Source organism: Canis aureus, chromosome 12 (assembly GCF_053574225.1).
Source record: "Canis aureus isolate CA01 chromosome 12, VMU_Caureus_v.1.0, whole genome shotgun sequence".
Lineage (NCBI taxonomy): Eukaryota > Metazoa > Chordata > Mammalia > Carnivora > Canidae > Canis > Canis aureus.
Genome location: NC_135622.1, coordinates 48676761 through 48693016, shown reverse-complemented (window position 1 = coordinate 48693016; position 16256 = coordinate 48676761). Strand labels below are relative to the sequence as shown.

The 16256-nt window shown below is 34.4% G+C and overlaps 1 long non-coding RNA gene across 9 annotated transcripts in view; it reads left to right on the top strand.

Annotated features, from left to right (window-relative positions):
• The window catches only part of LOC144281158 (uncharacterized), a 366474-nt gene that overhangs the window by 91036 nt on the left and 259182 nt on the right, over positions 1-16256 (top strand). For all 9 annotated transcript variants that reach the window (XR_013349638.1, XR_013349642.1, XR_013349639.1 and 6 more), the window contains one exon: positions 6745-6802. This is a non-coding gene — a long non-coding RNA (uncharacterized LOC144281158). The remainder of the gene's footprint in view (positions 1-6744; positions 6803-16256) is intronic.

Genomic DNA, 16256 nt, shown 5'->3' with positions numbered 1-16256 from the left:
TTTATTTTCTTAGGTTAACTAAGGATTCATCAATTTTGTTTATTTTTTAAAAAACTGTCTTTTGATTTTGTTGATTTTCTTTTTTTTTACTTTCTTAAAAATTATTTTTATAATCATCCAACAACTTATAATTCCCATGTTTAATTTATGAGTTTAAAGTGATAAAATAGGTTTTTTTTCTTCCTAGATAATCCAAGTGATTGAAAACATTTTAACATTATACACACATTTATGAACCATCAGGCTTATATGTCATTGTAATCTTTTAATTTTTTTCGTTATTGTAATTTTAATGCTGCCTCATTTATTTTAACCCAACTATATGTATCATTATTACAATTAATCTTTTATACAGTCAGTTTTTATTTATATATATCACCCATGTACAATTTTCTTTATTATTCATTCCTTCTTGCATCTTACAGCCTTAATGGATATCTCTTTATGTCAAAAGTGTGTTCTTTAGAAATTTTTAATGTATATTTTTTTATTGGAGTTTGATTTGCCAACATATAGTCTAACACCCAGTGCTCATCCCATCAAGTGCCCCCCCTCAGTGCCTGTCACCCAGTAACCCCATCCCCCCACCCACCTCCCCTTCCACTACCCCTGGTTCATTTCCCAGAGTTGGGAGTCTTTCATGTTCTCTCTCCCTCACTGATATTTCCCACCCATTTTCTCTCCTTTCCCCTATAATCCCTTTCACTATCTTTTATATACCCCATATAAGTGAAACCATATAATGATTGTCCTTCTCCAATTGACTTACTTCACTCAGCATAAAGAAGATGTGGTCTATGTATACAATGGAATATTACTCAGCCATTAGAAATGATGAATACCCACCATTTGCTTCGACGTGGATGGAACTGGAGGGTATTATGTTGAGTGTTGATTTTCTCTATTGCATTTCTGTTTTTCATTTATTTCATTGGTTCACTCTAATATTTATTTCCTTATTTCTTGCTTTAACTTTGGTTTACTTGTTTTATAACTTGCTCAGGTGGAAGCTTAAGTGATTGATTTAAGACCTTTTTTTTTTTTTTTCCTAACACAGACATTTAAAGTTCAGACCCTCCAAGAAGTTAGCTGCATCCCAGAAATTTTGATATCATATGTTTTCATAGTTTCAGTAGTTCAAACTATTCTATGATTTCTCCTTTGAACCATGGGTTGAAGTGTTATTTAATGTCCATGTATTGGGGTTGTCTCAGATCTGTTTCTGTTGCAGATTTCCAATTTAATTTCAAGTAGTCAGAGATTATACTTTACATACTTTCAGGCTTTTAAACTTTTGAGAATTGTTTTAGGGTTCAGCAAGTTGTCTATCCTGGAGACTATTTCATGTGCGCATGAAAATAATGCACATTCTGCAGACTTTGGGTGAAGTGTTCTATTGATGCCGGTTAAAAAAATTGATTTGATAGTATTATTCCAGTCTTTATGTCTTTGGTAATTTCTTTCTAGTTTTTCTATCAATATTTATAAATAGGCCATTGAAATATTTATTATATTGAATTGTGTATTTCTACTTTCAATTCTAACAACTTTGTAGAATAATGCATATTATGTATGCATATTATACATACATAATATGTATAATATACATAATAATTTATTTGGGGGCTATATTGTTAGGTGTACTTGTATTTATAATTCTTATATATCCCTGATGATTTTAGTTATGTAATGGCTGTCTTTGTCTCTAGTACTATTTCCTGTCATAAATCTGATTTTGTGTGGTATGAATATAGCCACTCAGTTCTCTAATGGTCATTGTTTGCATGTTTTTGTTTGTTTGCATGTTATACATTTTATTTTCAATGTATTTATGTTTTTAAATTTACTGAGTATCTTTTGTAGACAGCATTTAGTAGGATTTGCTTTTTTACAGTCTGATAATCTCTGCCATTTGTGTGGGATTGGGTATACTATTCACATTTAATGTAATTACTGGTATGTTTGATTTTACCTCTACCACTTTTATTGTTTTTTTTTTTTTAAAGATTTTATTGATTTATTCATGAGAGACACAGAGAAAGAGAGAGGCAGAGACACAGGCAGAGGAAAAGCAGGCTCCTTTCAGGGAGCCCGATGTGGGACTCAATCCTGGGTCCCCAGGATTACGCCCTGGGTTGAAGGTGGCTCTAAACCACTGAGCCACCCAGTCTGCCCACTTTTATTGTTTTTAAATTTTTAATTCCAGTATAGTTAATATGCATTGTTATATTGGTGTATAATATAGTGATTCAACAATTCTCAGTGCTCAGTGCTCAACATTACTCAGTGCTCATCATGATAACTGTACTCTTTATCCTCATCATCTATTTTACCTGTCCCCACCTCCCACCTCCACTCTGATAAACATCATTTTGTTCTCTATAGAGAATGTTCCCTCCTCTATTTGATTGTTTTGTTTCTTAAATTCACATATGAGTGAAATAATACGGTATTTGTCATTCTCTGACTTATTTCACTTAGAATTATACTCTTTAACTCTGTCCATGTAATTGAAAATGACAAGATTCCATTCTTTCTTATGGCTGAATAATATTGCAGTGTGTGTGTGTGCATGTGTATGTGTGTGTGTGTGTGGTACCTCCTTTATCCATTTATCACATTTTCTTTATCCCTTTATCTGTTGGTGGACATTTGGGCTGCTGCTATAATTTGGCTATTGTAAATAATGCTGCAATAAATATAAGGGTCTATGTATCCCATTAAAGTAGTACTTTTGTATTTTGCTTTGTATTTTGGGGGGATTAATACCCAGTAGTGTGATTCCTAGATTATAGGGTAGTTCTATTTTAACTTTTTAGGGAAACTCCATACTGTTTTCCATAGTGGCTGCAGCAGTTTGCATTCCCATCAACAGAACACAGGTTCCTTTTTTTTTTTTTTTTCACATCTTCGCCAACACTTGTTTCTTGTATTTTTAATTTTAGCTATTCTGATGTGTGTGAAATGATGACTCATTGTGGTTTAGATTTGCATTTTCCTGATGATGAATGACCTTGCACATGTTTTCATGTGTCTGTTAGCCATCTGTAGGTCTTCTTTGGAGAAAAGTCTGTTCATGTCTTCTGCCTATTTTTTATTTTTTTCAAGTTTTAATTTAATTCCAGTTAGTTAACAGATAGTGTTATTAGTTTTATGTGTACAATATAATGATTCAAGGATTCCATAATACATCACTGGGTGCTCATGATGATAAGCGTACTCCTTAATTCCCATCACCTATTTAACCAACCCCCTCACCCTCCTCCCTGTCCTGTCCTTGTGGTAACCATCAGTTGTTCTCTATGATTCTATGATTAGGAATCTGTTGATTTCTCTCTCTATCTCTGTCTCTCTCTCCTGCTTATTTTAAACATTGGCTTATTTGTGTTTTTTTTGTTTGTTTGTTTGTTTTTTGTTTTGGTGTTGAGTTATATCAGTTCTTTATATATTTTGATACTAACCCTTTATTAGCTAAGTCATTTAAAAATATCTTCTCCCATTCTATAGGTTGCCTTTTAGTTTTGTTGTTTCCTTTGCTGTGCAGAAGTATTTTATTTTGATGTAATCCCAATATCTTATTTTTGCTCTTATTTCCCTTGCTTCAGGAGACATTACTAGAAAAATGTTGCCATGTCCCCTGTCAGATAAATTACTGCCTGTGTTCTTTTCTAGGATTTTTATAGTTTCAGGTCTCACATTTGAGTTGTTAATCCATTTTAAAATTGTGTGTATGGTGTAAGAAAATGGTCTCGATTCATTCTTTTGCAGGTAGCTGTCCAGTTTTCCCAGCACCGTTAGTTGAGGAGACTGTGTATTTCCTATTGGATATTCTTTCCTCTTTTGTCAAAGATTAATTGATCATATAATTGTATATTTGTTTTTGTGTTTTCAATTCTGTTACATTGATCTATGTGTTTGTTTTTATGCTAGTACCATACTGTTTTGATTGTTATAGCTTTGCAGTATAACTTGGTACCTCTACCATTTTGATATGATATTTATCACTTATCCTTTTTTGTTCCCCTTTTCTGCCTTTACTGTCTTTTTTAAGTCAATATTTTACAAGTGCCATTTTAATTTATTTTTTTTTAAGATTTTATTTATTTATTCATGAGAGAGAGAGAGAGAGGCAGAGACAGAGGCAGAGGGAGAAACAGGCTCCACGCAGGAAGCCTGATATGGGACTTGATCCTGGGACTCTGGGATCATACCCTGAGCTAAAGGCAAATGCTCAACTGCTGAGCCACCCAGGCATCCCACCATTTTAGTTTCTATGTGAACCTTTAAAAATAATTTTTATTTTCTTAGCAGTTGCTCTCAGAATTATATGTATCTTAACATACTTCAATTTACTTCAAAACAGTCCTAACTTAATTGTAGTAAAATATAGAATCTTTGCTCCAATATATCTCCTTTCATCTCTCCTTTATGCTAATATTTTCATATATATCTATTATAACACAAAAACAATGCTACATTTTTGCTTTATTCAATATTATGTCTTTTAAATTTTGAAAAAAAAGAGAAAATATATGTTTATAGAGTCTTTTTAACTTACCAAAGCATTTCCCATTTCCAGTGCTCTTCATTTTTTTCTCTTGGATTTATGCTACCCTCTGATGTCTCTTCTTTTCAACTTGAAAGATTTCCTTTTGTGTTTTAGGTAATTTAGTTCTGCTAGGAATGGATTTTCTTAGTCTTTGATATTTGTGAATATCATTTGCTTCAGTTTCATATTTGAAAGTTAATTTTGCTGGATATGTAATGTTTGTTTGATATAATTTTTCCCATTTCAATATCTTCTGGACTCCATTATTTTGGAGAAGTTAGCTGTTTATCCTTTCATTGTTCTTCTATATGTGATGAATTGTTTTTCTCTTACTGCTTTCAAGATTTATTTTTATCTTTCAATAAATTGATGATGGCATGTCTAGCTGTGACTTTGTGTTTTTTTTTTTTTTTTTTTGACTTTGTGTTTATCTTTCTTGAGTTTGTCGGGCTTCTCAGATTTGTAGGCTAATGATTTTCATCAAGTTGAGGACCATTTTTGCCACTTATATGTCAATTTTCTTAAACTAATCTCTCTCTGTGCTCTTTCTGTGACTCTCATTACATATCTGTTGATACTTATTATTATTCCATATATCTCAGAGTTTCTGCTTATTTTTCTTTCTTTTTTTACTCTGTTCTTTAGGTTGGATAATTTCTATTGATCTATATTCAGGCTTACTGATTCTTTCTTTCACCATATCAAATATAGTGTTATGCTCCGCTAGTGAATTTAAGTTTCAGGTACTGATTCATTCAGGTCCAGAATCTTCTTTTTTTTTTTAATTTTAATTTTTGTTGTTGTTGAGATCCTCTATTTGTTGACTTGTTGACATACTTTCCTTTAGTTCTTTTTTTAAATATTTATTTATTTTATTTTAAAAAGAGAAGGAAAGTAAGTAAGTGAGGGGAGGAGCAGAGGGAGCATGAGAATCCTGAAGCTGACCCCCCACTAAGCATGAAAACCAACACAGGGCTTGATCTCAGGTTTCTAAGATCTAAAACCTGAACTGAAAACAAGAGTTGCCTGCTTAACCAACTGAGCCACCGAGGCGCCCCTCCTTTAGTTCTTTAAATGTGATTTCCTGCTGTTCTTTGAACAAATTTATCACAGCTTTTTGAAAATCTTGTTGGTTACATAAAAATTTTGTAAGTTTTTTACATATAAATTTTTTTGTTGAAAACTTTTGTTCTTCTTGAGTCTGATTTCCACTTTCTCTTGCTTTGTACACATCATAATTTTATTGAATATTGAATATCTTAGTTGTTATTATTATATCAACCCTGGGTTCTGGTCCATCCCTCCAATTGGGGGAACTCATATCGATTGCAGACAGTGACAAATTAATCTAACTGTTATGAATATGTGAAATAACCATATTGAAGGGGATGAGGACAAAAGCTCTAGACCTAAGTAACTGGAAAATAGTGTTTTAACTGTATACTGTTTAAGACTAAAGTACTATATACAAATATTGTGCTCTAGTTGGTAAATTTATTTTTCAGAAGGGTATAGGCTAGTATTTGTAAAACTACTTTACATGTTAGTAAATATATTATGGATAATTAAAGCCCAATTTCTCACTGTAGGTGAAAGAAATTAGAAATAAGCAAAGAGAGAAGGCTAGAGTGGATCCTGTGCTATTGGTTTCATAATTACAAATGCATGTCTGTTTTAATATATCTATCAGGAAAAATAAATAAAGATATGTATATAAATATGATATAGATATGTATATAAATGAATTTATATCCATATACACATTTCCAAATTCTGCTGGGCTTAAAAAAGTGGCACCTAGTGTCAACAAGCATACTTCACTCCTAAGTGTTGGTTTCTAAATATCATTCTCTAAGAGAAAGAACCAAGGCTTCTTGGAGAAATGGCCAATTTCTCCAAGGGCTGGAGTGGGAAATATAAGAAAAGCTTGGAACTTTTTATGGTGTCAGAAAGTAAGGAAATACTTTAAAAAAAAATGCCACAAAGGATGGGGCATGTGAAAAGGAGCCAATCTGAAATAGCTCCCAATGGCTCAAACTTAAACAGGGTGAGCAACAAATAGGATTGTTATTTTTGTTTGCTCATATGTTGGTAAACATGACTTGCCAGAACTAAATTTGTAAGCTCTCTCTTTCCTGCAGTGTGCAGCCATTGATGTCTCTGATCAGATTTTTTTTTTCTGTTCTCGTTTTAAGCACATATTCTTAATTTTTGGTCTGCGTCTTAAGAAAGATTTTAAGAAGCCTTAAATGAGTAAGTATTCCACTTTTTTGCTTGTAGACCTATGTATAGGCTGGGGACCACATTTATAATGTAGACTAACTCAACTCTCTCCTGCTTTAATTTTCTGATAGTTACTTTCATGTCTTCCTGGGAATGCACTTAGGTTCCATGAGCTAGGGATATGTTGCTGGGTTTCTACCCACTCTAGACTATGCTGCACATGCACAAAGCCTTCTGTCCTTCCAGGATATATAGAGAAATTATCAAGCCTCATGCGACCCACCTGTCCTTCTAGAAATCCCTGCTAACACCACAAGCTAATTTGTGAGTCCATAGCAACAACACTTCAAATCAAGTAATCTCCTATACCCCTTGCAGTGGCATAGAGAATGCTGATTTTCATGGCCTGCTCCACCCCGATTGAACCATCACACTGGGAAACCAGAAGCAGTTCTAGGAAAGAATGTCATAGATTCTTATTGTTCATATTTGTAATTTAATAATTTTCATAAATGAATATTTACTTTTTTCTCTGCTTTTGGTCCATTTCCAGAATGCTAAAGTCACTTTGGCCGTTTTGTGTGGCTTCATATTTGGTTATTAGGGAGAGACTTGTTGATGTCCTCACTCTATTACATCAAACTTATATACATTCTTGTTTTCTTAGTACCTAACACAGTTCCTGGCTCATGGTAGATTCTTAAATTTTGTTGAATTAATAAATTAAGTAAGGGGATAAGAAAAGGAGTGTTATCTCATGCAGTACAGGGAATTCTAAATGTAAGTTGATGGCTTTGCTGTGTTTTTTTTGTTAAGACTGTACAAGAGACATAATCTGGAGATAATTGGTCTTCAACTCAGAATGATTAACTAACAAGACTTATGGTCCCTAGAGATAAAGAGGAACAAGTTGTATATACATGCCAATTTCTGACAGTTTCTATACACATCTATAGACCTCACATTGCTAAGACAGACTTTAGCTTTTATTCAAAGTAAGGGAATTGAGGTCAATGATTTAGCAGCATTTTCATTTTTTTCCAGTTTTATTGAGAAATAAAATTAACATATATTACTGTATAAGTTTAAGGCATAGATCATGATAGTTTGGTTTACTTATATTATGAAACAATTACCACAATAGTTCAGTTAACATCTATCTTGTTGTATAAATACAATAAAAAGAAAAAAAAGAAAAAAGATTCTTGTGATGACAAGTCTTAGAATCTATTAACAACTTTCTTATGTATCATATAACAGGATTAGCTGTATTTGTCCTATTGTGTATTACATCCCTACTACATCTTTACCTTACAACTATAAATTGGTTCCTGTTGACTACTTTCCTGCAATGCACCCTGCCCCCACTTTCTGCTGCTGGTAATCACAAGTCTGATCTCTTTTTCTATTATTTTATATTTTTTGCTTGTTTTTTGTTTTTGTTTTAGATTCCATGTATAAGTGAGATTATACAGTGTTTGTCTTTCTGATTTATATCACACACACACACACACACACACACCACAACTTTATCCATTCATACGTCGATGGACATTAGGTTGTTTCTGTGCTTTGGCTACTAATGCCACTATGAATGTGGGAATGCAGATATCTTTTCAAGTTAAATGTTTTCATTTCCTTTGGATATATTCTCAGAAGTGGAATTGCTAGATCATATGGTTGTTCTATTTTTAATTTTTTGACTATCCTCCATACTGTTTTTCCATAATGGCTGTATCAATTACAATCTCACCAATGGTGCATAAGTGTTCTCTTTTCTCCACATCCACACTAGCACTTGTTATCTCTTGTCTTTTTGGTGATGGCCATTCTAGTAAGAATAAGGTGAAATCTTTTCTTTAATGACTAGTGATTTAGGGCTTTCCCTCAACTTTGCTCTGCTGATGAACAAAACCACTAGTTGGTTGGGATTACTACTTGAGCACTGCAAGTATAAACTCAGTGTGCCAAGATCCCTGTGTTGATTGTTGCAAGCACCTCCCTCCACTTCTCTGTCACAGTTATATTACCAGGGGTTAAATGTCACAAATTTCACTGTGGTCCTCCTGGTGTGAGATCAAAGTAGGGGCTCCCACAAAGCAACTGACAATGCTCTGCGGGAAGTGACCCTTGGGTTCTCTTTCCTACTGGAGAAACCACAGGCTCACGGGAGACCTTTCCACATGGTGCTGTCCTGGCCTGGGGGAGAAACAGTGTGGTCAAAGTGTTGCTGCTTCTCTTACTCTTCTAATGTAGTCTGTTTGGGTCTGTTGTTCCGGAGAGTGCTTCAGCCTCACCCTTGTGTTCTAGGATCCTGTCAGTGGTGTCTTATTCTTAAATGGTTGTGGGTTGTTCTTGTAATGGGAAACAGAGTCAGGAACAACCTGTGTCACCATCTGAACGATACCTGCCTAAGAAATAAATTTCCATTCTGACTTTAGCTCCCAATAATAGTTGTTGGTTGGAGAAGGATTACTCATTCAGAGTGTTTATGAGATACTCAAATTCCTTATTTCATACCAGGAATTCAAACCTACCCAGATTATTTTAATATGCTTATGTCATATCTCTGAACAGGAAAGAATATTGAAATAAATAAATAAATAAATGTTTCATAAAGGCTCAAATAAATAAAATGATATGGCTACACTTGGGTTTAACATACCCATACAGCCAACTTAAATTTTATAGATATTTTTTCCAAAACAAAAATGCTTGAGTTTTGTAAGAAAGCATTTCAGAAGCTGTCACTAAAATTATCTACATAGCCATTTAACCATAGTTATCTTTACCATATTTCCAGCTTTAGAGAGAACATAAAATCCAAGCACTGTCAGTTCATTTATACTACCATATGGCATGATTCTACTTTCTTTCCAAACTCTTCAAGCCTCTGGTATTAGATTCCAAATGTCTGCTTCTGTTCTTAAACCCATCTACACAGACAGACAGACAGTCACCTACCCACACACATGTACACACCTGTGCATGCACACACTCATACACACATTTCTATTGACTGCTGCATTTATCTTTTTCCCTAGGATTAGTATACTTGGTAAATTCCCTCCATGTTTGTGTTCTCTCTGTATCATCAAACAATGGATCTTGCCTCTAAAACTCACTACCCAGTTGTTTGAGACAGTAATCAGCTTTATTACTTTGGATACTACTGGTATACTGATAGCATTCCTATTGTTAAGCTTTTTAAGACAAATATTGGACATGTAGTCATTTATGTTGTGGCTGATCATCAAATATTTAGCTGAACTTCTGACAGTAAAATTAAATGGAGTAAAGGCATCTGGATTCATGATCAATCCAATGTGGCAACTAATGCAAATAATGTACTAGTATCTTGACCAACTAAAGTAACACAGGGTACGAAACTTCATAGAGTTAAGGAAGAGAAAATGCCTTGATATCCAATAGAATAGGGGATTCTTGTTTATTTTATCACTTGGAGAGGACCATTCAGGTTTTAGTAAATATTAGAGGTCTTTCAGTGTCACCTGAAAAAGTAGATATGAGAGCCAAAGGAAATAATTGCTGTTATTCACACAGATATCATTCTAGGAACTCTATAGAGGATTATATGTGGAAGGCCTCCCTGAAATCCTCTTGTTCCTTGACCTTTGGTTTCTGTGTTTTTCTCCATCACAATTCTTATCTTAGGTATCATAATAGGTTTTTGTGTCATTAAACTCCTTTTCTAGACAATGGGATCCTTTAGATAAGGGACTTCTTTTATCATACATAAGTTTTATGACAATATACTCATTTTCTAGAAAATAAGTTCCTTTAGGACAGGGACTCTCCATTACTAGGGGTTTGTTTGTTTGTTTGTTTGTTGGAATCTCTAGTGCCTAGCTTGGTATATGATACAGTAGGCTCTCAGTTGTTTGCTAATTTAATCAATATACAAAAGGAAGAAGAGGGGAAATTCAGTGATGTGCCCACTCATACTTGGTTCACAATAATGCTCAGACACTTGATGGAGTGATAAACTACTGATAAATTATACTTTTTTGATAAAGAGATGAGTAACTTCTATAACAAGCCTATTAATGGGACTTGTTTTGTTATTCCAGAGTTCACCATATTGCCCTGCTAAGTTGACTGTGTTATTTGAAACCAATTCAGGATTTTGAAAAACAAACAAATATAAAAATGGGGATAGTACCAAAAATGCAGATAAGAAAGATACAAAAGAATTGCTAATATGAACAAATTTAAGCTTAGGAGTTTTTTTTTTCAACTAAATTTTGATAAAAATAAAAATATCTTATTTCTTGGGACGATTCCAAGCAGATGCATATTGAGCACTTACATGCAGTCATAATACTTTAAGTTAGGAATACAAACACGGATATAATCCAATCATGTTTTCAAAAATCTTAAATCCTAATTAGAGAGATAAGGTCACAAATAAAGGCAAAAATATGTCACAGGTATTCTTTTTGAAATTGTTCAAGGCAGCGTTTCAAGAAAGGATGTGGTCAATTGCACAGTGAGTCTGCAAGGACAAGAGTCAGACTTGATAGAGGAGGTGACCTTTGAGCTGAGCAGAGCATTGAAGATAAATAAGGTTGGCCGGAAAAGAGGGGAAGAGAACAGGAAGCAGTTTTAGTATAGACATGATAATATGATAACCCAGAAGGCATATGCAAGTGGGGAAGGCAGCTGTGGGTTTCAATGAAATGAGATCTGTACCATCAGGTGCTGTCAGGTGGAAATGGCAGGGTAAGTAGCATATTTGATAGCACCCAAGATAAGGCTCCCTTGCAAATTGAACTTGAAACAAGCTAGATATAAATACAGATCCATCAAGGCAAAGCGCTTCATGTGTCAGTATCTATTAACTGGTTGATGCTAAGATGTATTTTTGCTGAATGGCAGGAGCTGGTGGGCCTGCCAGTCCCAGTAGGGTATAAGACCAAGGGAGATTTTTCTTTTCCCCCTGAAGAGAACTATTTGCTTACAAGTACACACAACCCCTGTTGTATTACAATGTGATTATACTTCAGGCTCTTCTGAGAGATAAAATTGTCTATGATGGAAATCAGAGGGAGAGCACAATGCAAGGCTGGGGGCTGGCTGGCAGCATGCAAGATCAAACTCTCTTTTAACTTGTATCAGACAAGAGATTAACATTGGATTTTGTGATATTTTTGACTGATACTCATACGGTTCCATTAAGAACAATCTTAGGAAATTATCTGAATGCATCTACTTAAATGACAGGAATGGATAATAAATTTTATCACCAGAGCTGTCTTTAAAAAGAGGAGAGGATTCTATAGTTACACACTGGGGATTAGGCTTTGCTCTGTATTTTCACAATTATATTATTTCCCCATCTTAAATTAGTAAAGTGGAGCTGATGGTTCTCCCTATTTCCATGGAGAGCAAGCATATCACACTATCAGGAAACCAGAATTCTCCTATTTTGTCTATATCACCTGCAAGATACCATAATACAGATGTCCCTCACTGTGATGAAAAATGCACATTTCTAAGCAAGAATGATATCTGATTTAACATTGTGTTCGTGTTTATCCAGTATGCCCCTCTGAAAGGACAAATACTTGCATTTTATTTGCCATCTGATTTTTATTTTATTCTAACCCTCTCCTTCTCATCCATGCAGGGCTCCATAGCTTCCAGCCCAGATTTATGAGATCATAGACGGGTGCTATTGCCACAGGGATAATAAGTAACAGTGAAAATTCTGAGTCCAATAAAATTTTTAAATGCTGTTTTTTTTTTTTTTTGCTGTTTTTCTCCAATATTTTTTTATGAATTTTTACATTTACTGAGTTTCATGAAATCCAGCAATAACCAATTACAACTCCCTATCCTTTTGCCCACGGTTAAATTTGATTGAAGTAGGAGCAGATCTGAATGTCCAATGACCATTTTAGATTTCAGTAAAATTAATAATGTTGCTTTATCCATGGAAGTACTTTGGAAGGTTTAATTGTACTGGTTGAGTAGAAATTGGCAGTATTCTTATCACCATAATTCACATACTCCAGGCTACAATAGTAAGGAGGAAAGAATAGTGTTTCAGTAACAATTACACAAACAAGGTACATTCACCAATCCTTCCTTTCACTTCTTCCAGATAGTCCTGGGAAACCCCAGAATCTCTTATGTAATCATTGGACAAGTTAGTATTCTTAGCAACTTCAATAAAATTAGCCATTTTTCTCTTGTGCTATGGCTTGCTCTAATGATGTCTGCTATTTCAATATTCTGTCTTGCTTTCCCCATTAAACCATTTAAATGTTCTAGTAATTTTAATATCTTTCATCTAGGTCACATCATCCCAGCTTCTTGCCCCTGAAACCAAGATAAATATAATTATTCAGACCATGAGCTACACTTTCAGATTGAAAATATTGTCATAGCTTATATCATCAAGTTTTCCAGTAAGGGGATCACTGGCTGTTACTTGTAAATCTTTCTCTTTTTCTGATTTTGTATAAAATAGGATATGATCTGTAGTCAAATGAGGCAAGTCTATTCCAGTCATTAGTTTTCACTATCCACTGGGGGAATGGGGGAAGGTAGGAGAAATGTTCCTGGTTTGACAACACATGTAATTTATCCATCCAGTGAAATATCCTCTCTGGGTCAAACTGAAATGAGCCACCTTGTCAATTAATATGAGCATCCTCTCCAGTAAACAGATATGTCTCTTTGTACTGCTTCACTCTGTGGAGAAAAATGTTCCCAAAAGTAAGTTGTTAGTTTATTGCGGTATATAAGGATTTAGTTTTGTGTTGGCTGAATGGCTTAGATTTTTAGAACAAAAGAGTATCTGCTTAAAAACTATTCCCCCGGGGTCACTGTGATTTCTCAGAGAGTATGTGGCTGATGAGGCAGCTTTGGCCAATATTCATATAATATGCTTTCCAAACTGGCCAGAAATGAACTTCTGTTACAACAACTGACACCCTCTCCTCAGCATCAATTGTATATCTGATTTATATGAGGTTGAAACACCTACTGGGAAACCAACTCAAACAATAATGGGGTTCAGACATGTCTGGAAGGCTGGAGGATGGGTAAACTCAGTGGTTACCAAAATGCAAAGTGAGCGTAAGTTGGCACCACAGAGTGATTTTCATAATAGAAGATGAAGTCTGGCTCAGTGGTCAAGATTTTGCAATGGTGCATGGGAGTGAGATGAGAAAGGGGATTCTGCTTACAGGGTGTTGCTGGTGAAAATAACATTCTCTGGGGTATATTAGATGACCCTTGCTGGTTCTTTCATTTCTGTTCCTATCAATAGGAACACATATGGACACTTCTTTTTTTCTAGTGGAACTAAAAATACAAATGCATATTTACACTTATTTGTATAACAGATTAAAACCTCATTCCATGTATTGGAGCAGCATAATTACATCCACATACAATCATTTGCATATGAAAAGTCCTTGATTTGCATGGACAATTATAAGTACTCTTTTTTTTTTTGCTGATGCAAATGAAGAAACACCTTTGGAAAATTGGCTTCATAATTTCTAATCATATATCATTGAGTGGTGCATACAGTTTTAGGGATGAAATCGGCATCATTTTAAGAATAAGAAATCATTTACGGAGATTTTTTCTGGGAGAAGTGCTTGACAGAATATTTATTTTCCTAGTAATACTTAAAAATTGAGCATTCAATAATCCAAAGCTGAATGAGATGAAGGACAGACTTGGTGTTTCCTGGATACTTGACTTCATTTAACTAACATATGAAGAATTTTATGAATGTTTTCATTAGAAACAATCAGAAAATTGTTTGTTTATCATCTTTGCACCACAGAGGATTGAAATCCCTGAAAGGAATTGACAATTTTCAGTCACATTCCTCAGGTTTCTGGCTTCTTTAAATAAATTTCAGTATGTGTTAAATATTTCCTAAGGGCCAGTGAAACTCACATTAGGATTTTAGCAGTTGTCAAAAAGCCCAGGATCTCTCAAAAGACTGACTTTTAAACATGATCTTTAATGTTGACTTTCTGTCCGAAGTGTTTCGTCTATCTTGAGGTGTTTCTTCACAGTTATCAGTTACTTAGATATGTGAAATTGCTTCTTGTCGTGAGCATGAGCAGGAAGAGAAAATTTTCCATTCTATCATTTATGTACTTTCAGTAATTACACTTCATTTATTGGGTCATGAGAAGTGACATTTTGTTTCTAAATGAATAGAGTTATAATGAATTCACCTCAGATAGTTAAATCTTAAGTCTGTCACTGAGGTGACTCTGCTCTTATAAAATCACTCTGTAATAAGCCTTCTTTCCCTCCTGCTTGTCTAAGAATATAGCCATCTTCACACATAAAAGATATGCCTCCTAGATGGCCCTTGATTTCCCTATCCAAAGGGAGGTTGAAACTAGATCTTTTCAAAGACATTGGGAGGCTGTGTTAGGAACACATATCAACAGTTCACTGATTCAAGGTTCAAGTAGGATGTATTCTCAGCTCTGAGGACAAGCCATCTTCCTTCACTTTCTTCAAGGCCCACATGGATTTGTATCCCTGCCAGGAAGGATTCTGGGTATCATTCTCCTCACACAGTTCATTCTTGTATTTTCAGATCTGTTAGCAATTCTACAAACTGTTATTGCCTTGACATATTGATTAAATATAAACTTAGAATTGATTCCCAGTTGGTTCATTCATTCATGTATATACATACACACATACACAGATACAGAGAAGTCTATATGTAAATAAATATATATTAAAATATATACATGCAATATATGTATAATATGTATAATATAAAAAAAATAATATGTATAATATATATACACACACACACACACACAGTATTGTGTATATTTTTGTGTGTATTCCATCTGAAGAGTTCATTCACAGTAGCAGTGGTTTTTTCTTTTTAACTGTCATGGAAGTAGATTTTGAAATCTGAAGGATTTTATGAGCACTTTAATGATTATAAGATCTTTTGTATCTGTACTATATCTTGTTTTTAGCGACCTTATCATGAAGGTGAGGTCAATAAAATAGTTCCTATTTTATAGATAAGAAAACTGAGCCTGAGAGGGTTTAAAGGATCAGTTCACATTGATAACACTAATAACTCAAGAACCAGGGCTGAACTCAACCTCAAAGACTCTAATTTGGTGCTCTAATTCTACTAGGCTTGTGTATTCCCCTTTTGTATGTCCAACAGTGCCCACCATAGCCTTGGATAAAGCATAGATTATAAGCTAATACTTGGTAAATTGACAGAACTTACTTCCTTAGAGATCACAAAATGTGTCCAAGTCAATTATGCCTGGTGGCCTTGCCTGTTAGCCCAACTATAAAATCTTGAAAAATGCTGAGAGAAAGGGCTACAACTTAGAAGACAAAATTGCCATCTTAAATATCCTGAATATTTACAGCATGTTGTATATAACATATTTTGAGGTATATATGAGAGATTATGGGGGATAGCATATGTATCTCA